The 6,828-nt window shown below is 34.5% G+C and overlaps 1 pseudogene; it reads left to right on the forward strand.

The window, feature by feature from the left end:
- The first annotated feature begins 2,534 nt into the window (after positions 1-2,534).
- Positions 2,535-6,438, forward strand: LOC138871995 (uncharacterized; annotated as a pseudogene).
- The last annotated feature ends 390 nt before the right edge of the window (positions 6,439-6,828 follow it).

Here is a 6,828-nt window from a genome sequence, read left to right on the forward strand (position 1 = left end):
TCAAAAGTAATCGAAATTTAGCCACTTTTCATGTAAAGATAAATCTGAGCGGAAATATTGTTCAAAACCCGGAAAATACGCCAGTATATTATGCTGCAATTCCAGCATAAGTATATTTGAACTCCAGCATATTATACTGGAGTTCCAGGATAAGTATACTGGAACTCCAACATAATATAATGGAGTTCCAGCATAAGTACACTAGAACTCCAGCATAATATACTGGAGTTCCAGCAAAGTATATCGGTCCAGTATAATATACTAGAAGTTTATACACAAGTGCTCGAATCTCCAGTATATTATGCTGGAACTTTCCGTGTGTTGGAGCCAACATAATATGCTGGAAGTTCATACACAGGTGCACCAAACTCTAGTATTTTATGTTGGACCGGTCTTTGTTGCAGCAAAATATTGGCTATTTTTCAATAACTTGACAAACGCTGGCTATTTTTGAATGACCAATCCGAAAACTGACCACCCCGTGCTAATTTTATAAATAATTTGGATGTCTTTTAAATTCATTTGTTTGGGCTATCTATAATCTATTGTGAATCAATACTCAGGTTTCTTTTACTCAAATTCATATTTTAACTTTTCTTTAAATTTATAGCTTGATTCCGTTATATTTGTGGGCATGGGATTTTAACTTAGTTGAATCGAGCACCATTACAATTTTTTTTTTTGTACTAATGAGGTTGAATTTAGTAAAAATACACATGTTAAAGAATTTCAATTATACATATATAGTTTGAGTCAGAATGCAATGTATGATATGTCGATCAATTTCATCTACCTTCTATATTAACTTTTTTCTCCAATCATAAAAATATAATATTTTTTTAAGTGAAATGCATATCAAAACACAATTTCAAATTTCAAATATAATTTTTAAACTTAACTCCAAATACTATTTTTTTTAAATTATAATTTTTATATATCCAAACGTCTACTTAGATTTAAGGAAATTTTTTGCTAATGTGGTTTTCCACTGTGCCAACCATTGAAAAGCCAAAGTGTAGTTTGTTATGAAGTCAAAGGCTAGAAAAAGCTGGTGCGCATGTATAATTTAGTGGTTGTTTGCTTTTCTCCAAAAAGAAATCTACTCGTTAATTGATCATTTTTTTCGAAAAATTACACTATATGTATAGATAAAATGTGAGATTTTAGAGATACATAATATATACTACACCTTTTATCGGTGAATTTCTCATTTCTTTTAAGTTTGTAACCCTTGAGAAAATTTTTGGGTTCGCCATTGGACAGGACCATTTGGCTGATTGAGTTTCTGAACTTAGTCAATTTACATTATTCTTTTAATTTACAATGACAATTAAAGATCGATTTTTTAACGAAGTTGATAATACGTATTTATTAAATGTAAAACAGTACAGTAAATTACAACTAAAAGTATTTTTAAAAAAGGTTCTAAAAAAGCATACTATATTCTAGTATGATTCTTTCTCAGACTGAATGAATAGTTCTAGAACACGTATACAATCAGGCAGTTAAGCTCATCTTTTAGCTGTTAAAGAGTTAAGAAGAAGGCAAGCCTCGCGCTGTCGTCGTCGCTCGCTCGGCTCGGCTTCGACTTCGCCTTCGGTCAACGATTGATTGATTAATCTTTTTGGATAAAATTCTTTTCAAATATTTAATTAAATTAATTAACGAAAATTCAATCCGGAATAACCCATGACCCGCAACCCGGTCCGGTCAGGCCCGTTTTCTTTCCCGAATTATTTTAAATCCATTTTAAGTTTTCCGCAATATTTCAACAGCTATGGCTGTTCTGAAACATTGTCAAACCTGTTCCAACAGCTATGGTTGTTCTGAAAGGTTGCAAACCTTTCCAGAAACAGTACCAAATTAGCTATAAATATTCTTTCAAATCCCAGAATATTTACTCACGAGATTTTCTAATTATCTTCTTCTTCTTCTGCACAAAAATTCCCCTGTGTTTTACAGCCTTCGAGTGCTTCGCTGTTCATCTGCGTTTTGGTACCGATATGCTGGTGAGTTAAATCGTTTTATACTAGGAGGATATATTCCAAAATCTCGGGTACTTGATGGGAAAAATTTCCTTAAGGACACACTGTGTATTCAGTGGACTCGATTTGTTCCTATACTATTTTTCAGAAAACGTTTTGAAGATACTATACTGTTTTCAGAATTATTTCTACTAACTTTCTGTTTCTGTTTTTCCAGAAAGTTTATTGTTTTATTAATTTTACAGCAATACAGATGTCAATAACAATATTAAGGAAATTATTTTATTATATTCTGTATTCTGTTTGTGGAGATTAAAACCTTTGTGGTTTTCTACTCCGTCTGAATTTTACTATTCTGAATTGAAAATATAAAAACTTCATCAGAATATTGAAATTCAAAAAACGATTTGAAGAACATAAAAGCTTCATAGTTTTCTGTGTAATAGTATATAAAAACTTCAATTTTTACGTACTGCTTACTGATTATAGTATTGTTTACCATTCTTATTTTTGCCATTAATTGAACTCTTCTATTGTTGACAGTGAGAAATGATAATTGATAACGAAAATTCTTCTGCGATTGTTGCTGCAACAACGATAGCCTCGTCAAGTCGCACTGTTGTTCCTCCGGCCGAGAAACCGAGGAAATTTTCTGGAGTCAACTTCAAAGGATGACAGCAAAGGGTGTTCTTCTGGCTTACCACACTTGGTATGCAGAAATTAACTAGTGAAGAGCCTCCAGTACCTATTGCGAACATGCCAGACAATGAGAAGTTCATGATAGTTGAGGCATGGAAGCATGCAAATTTTCTTTGCAAAGGCTATATCTTAAGCGCTTTAGAGGATGACTTGTACAATGTGTACAGTGCGATGAATACTTCGAAAGAATTATGGGATGCACTTGAGAAAAGGTACAAGATGGAAGATGCATTCTTGAAGAAATTCGTGGTTGCCAAGGTTCTAGACTATAAAATGATAGACAACAAAACTGTGGGAACCCAAGTTCAGGAGCTTCAACTTATTTTTCACGACCTTATTGCTGAAGGTATGGTCGTGAATGAAGCATTTCAAGTAGCTGCAATGATTGAAAAATTGCCTCATTCGTGAAAAGATTTCAAGAACTATCTTAAGCACAAACGCAAAGAAATGAAGTTGGAAGATCTTGTGATACGTCTAAAGATTGAGGAAGACAACAAAACAGCCGAGAAAAAGTCTCGTAGAAATTCAACGATCATAGTAGCTAATATCGTTGAGGAGACTGCTCCAAAAAGTAAGAAGAGGAAGAGGTCTTCTGGATAGACTAAGGAGCAGAACAAAAAGAAATTCAAGGACAACTATTACAATTGTGGAAAAGTTGGTCACAAAAGCTTTGATTGTCGTCTCCCGAAAAGGGATAGAAAGAAGGGACAAGCCAACATATTGGAGAAGAATAATGACATTGATGATCTCTGTGCAATGCTTTCGGAATGCAACCTAGTTGGAAATCCGAAGGAGTGGTGGATTGACTCTGGAGCCACTCGACATGTTTGTACTGTCAAAGAAGCATTTGTGACTTACTCTACTGTTGGTCCCGAAGAAGAGATTTCCATGGGAAATAATGCAATAGCCAAGATTGAAGGTTATGGGAAGATATTCCTGAAGATGACTTCCGGCAAGGTGTTACCGCTCAACAACGTTCTTCATGTTCCTACTATTAGGAAGAATTTAGTTTCTACTTCTTTACCCGTAAATAATGGATTCAAATGTGTATGTGTTTTTGATAAAGTTGTTGTAAGAAAGAATGAAATGTATGTTGGAAAAGGCTACCCCATGGAGGGCTTTTTCAAACTCAATGTAATGGTTGTTGACAGTATAAATAAAATTTCAGCTTCTTCTTATTTATTGGAGTCAAATGATTTATGGTACATTCGTTTAGGACATGTCATTATAAAACCTTGCGAAAGTTAATTAATTTAGAAGTATTGCCTAAATTAGAGTGTAATAAATTGAAATGTCAAATATGTGTTGAATCTAAGTTTGTAAAACATCCTTATAAGTCTGTTGAAAGGAATTCAAATCCTTTAGACTTAATTCATACTAAAATTTGCAATATGAAGTCGACACCATCTCGAGGTGGGAAAAAGTATTTTATTACTTTTATTGATGATTGCACTCGATATTGTTATGTTTATTTGCTTAATAGTAAGGATGAAGCAATTGAACCATTTAATCAATACAAGAATGAAGTAGAGAATCAATTGAATAAAAAGATCAAAATGATTAGAAGTGGTAGATATGGAGAATATGAATCTCCATTTGTAGAAATATGTTCGGAATATGGAATTATTCATCAAACTACTGCACCTTACACACCTCAACCCAACGTAATTGAGGAAAGAAAAAATCGGACACTAAAAGAAATGATGAATTCTTTATTAATAAGTTCTTGATTACCGCAGAGTTTGTGGGGGGAAGCTATCCTTTCAGCTAACCGAATACTCAACAGAGTACCCCACAACAAAACACAATCTATTACATATAAAAAATGGAAAGGAAGAAAACCCAATTTGAAATATTTCAAAGAGTGAGGGTGTCTAGCAAAGGTACAAGTTTCTTTACCTAAAAGGGTTAAAATCGGACCAAAAACAGTAGATTGCGTTTTCATTGGATGTGCTATAAACAGTAAAGCATGTAGGTTTTTGGTTCATAAATCCGATAATCCCGAGATTCATGTTAATACGGTTATAGAATCAGATAATGCTGAATTCTTTGAAAGCATCTATCCGTATAAAACTGAATGTGAGTCGTTAAGTGAAAGACCTAAAAGACCTCGGGAAAAACCAAAGTAAAATACTCCAAGTATAGAAAATCCAAGGCGTAGTAAACATCAAAGAACATCTACTTCTTTTGGACGAGATTTTGTGACATTTTTGCTTGAAAATGAGCCTCAAACTTTTAAAGCAGCTATGTCGTCTTCTGATTCAGCGTTTTGGAAAGAGGCAGTCAATAGTGATCTTCAATCAATTTTGGATAACCATACATGAGAATTGGTTGATCTTCCTCCGGGAAATAAGCCTTTAGGTTCGAAATGAATCTTTAAACGAAAAATTAAAGTTGACGGCACTATTGACAAATATAATACAAGACTTGTTGTCCAAGATTATAGACAAAAGGAAGGTCTATATTACTTTGACACTTACTCGCTAGTAACAAGGATAACATCTATTAGGGTGTTAGTGGCATTAGTGGCCGTGTATGATCTTGAAATCCATCAAATAGATGTTAAAACAGCTTTCTTAAATGGAAAATTGGAAGAAGAGATTTACATGGAACAACCTGAGGGTTTTGTGGATCCTGTTAAAAAAAAGTGTGCAAACTTGTTAAGTCGCTTTATGGACTTAAACAAACACTCAAACAATGGCATGCAAAATTTGACCAAACAATGTTGGCATATGGATTTAAAATCAACGAGTGTGACAAATGTGTTTACATTAAAAACACTCCAGGTCGTGAAGTCATTGTTTGTTTATATGTTGATGACATGTTGATAATGAGCAAAAGTATGACAGATATAAATGCTACAAAACGCATGTTGGCTAGCAAATTCGACATGAAAGAATTAGGAGTTGCTGATGTGATCTTAGGAATCGGAATTCACAAGACTCCACAAGGTCTAGCATTATCACAGTCTCACTATATTGAAAAGGTACTTGAGAGGTTCAAGTATTTGTATTTCAAAATTGCCAAGACTCCAATTGACGTGAGTTATGTACTTCAAAAGAATGAAGGTGAAAGTGATTCACAACTGGATTATGCAAGAGTATTGGGAAGTTTGATGTATACCATGAATTGTACGCGACCAGATATAGCATGTGCTATTAGCAAACTGAGTCGGTTTACAAGTAATCCCAATCAAATACATTGGATGGCAATGAAACGAGTTTTGGGATATTTGAAACATACCCAAAATTATGTTTTGCATTATAACAAATATCCTTCCGTGATCGAGGGATATAGTAATGCAAATTGGATCATCGGATCATCTGAAGTTAAATCCACAAATGGATATATTTTCACAATTGGAGGTGGAGAAGTGTATTGGAAATCATCCAAACAAACGTGTATTGCCCGTTCTACAATGGACTCTGAATTCATAGCTTTAGATAAGGCCGATGAAGAAGTTGAATGGCTCCGAAATTTCTTGGAAGATATTCCATTTTGGCCCAAACCTTTGGCACCTATTTGTATACATTGTGATAGTCAAGCGGCAATAGGTAGGGCAGGGAGCGTTATGTATAACAGAAAATCTCATCATATTAGACGGAGACACAATACCATTAGGAAATTACTCTCTAGTGGTGTTATCACAATTGACTACGTAAAGTCAAGAGATAACGTGTCGGATCCACTTACAAAAGGCATATCTAGAGAGGCAGTTGAAAGATCATCAAAGGGAATGGGATTAAAGACCTAAGACAAGTCATCATAGCGATAACTCTACCTAGTAGACTGGAGATCCCAAGAGCTAGGTTCAAATAGATCAAACAAAGTTATGAATGACGGTTCAGCATTGTCAAATAACTCAACCCATTCTCGTGATGAAGACAATGTTCAAAAACGAGGTAAAGCATTAAGGATTTTTGATGAGTCAATAAAGCTTAAAGCTTTTTAATGATTTGCTAAGTTTGGCAAGATATGATCAGATAGGTGTGTCTTTAGGATTACACGTTTAGGAATCACCTATGTGAGTGTGAAGTGTAAGCCGCTTCAAGGGGAATGAAAGTAAAGGTCCATTCTCTAAGAATTCATGAAACCAGAGCAGTGTTCATGGCCGAAACGAACACAACCCTGAGAACCATAGATG

The sequence above is a fragment of the Nicotiana sylvestris genome, chromosome 6 (assembly GCF_000393655.2).
Source record: "Nicotiana sylvestris chromosome 6, ASM39365v2, whole genome shotgun sequence".
Classification (NCBI taxonomy): domain Eukaryota; kingdom Viridiplantae; phylum Streptophyta; class Magnoliopsida; order Solanales; family Solanaceae; genus Nicotiana; species Nicotiana sylvestris.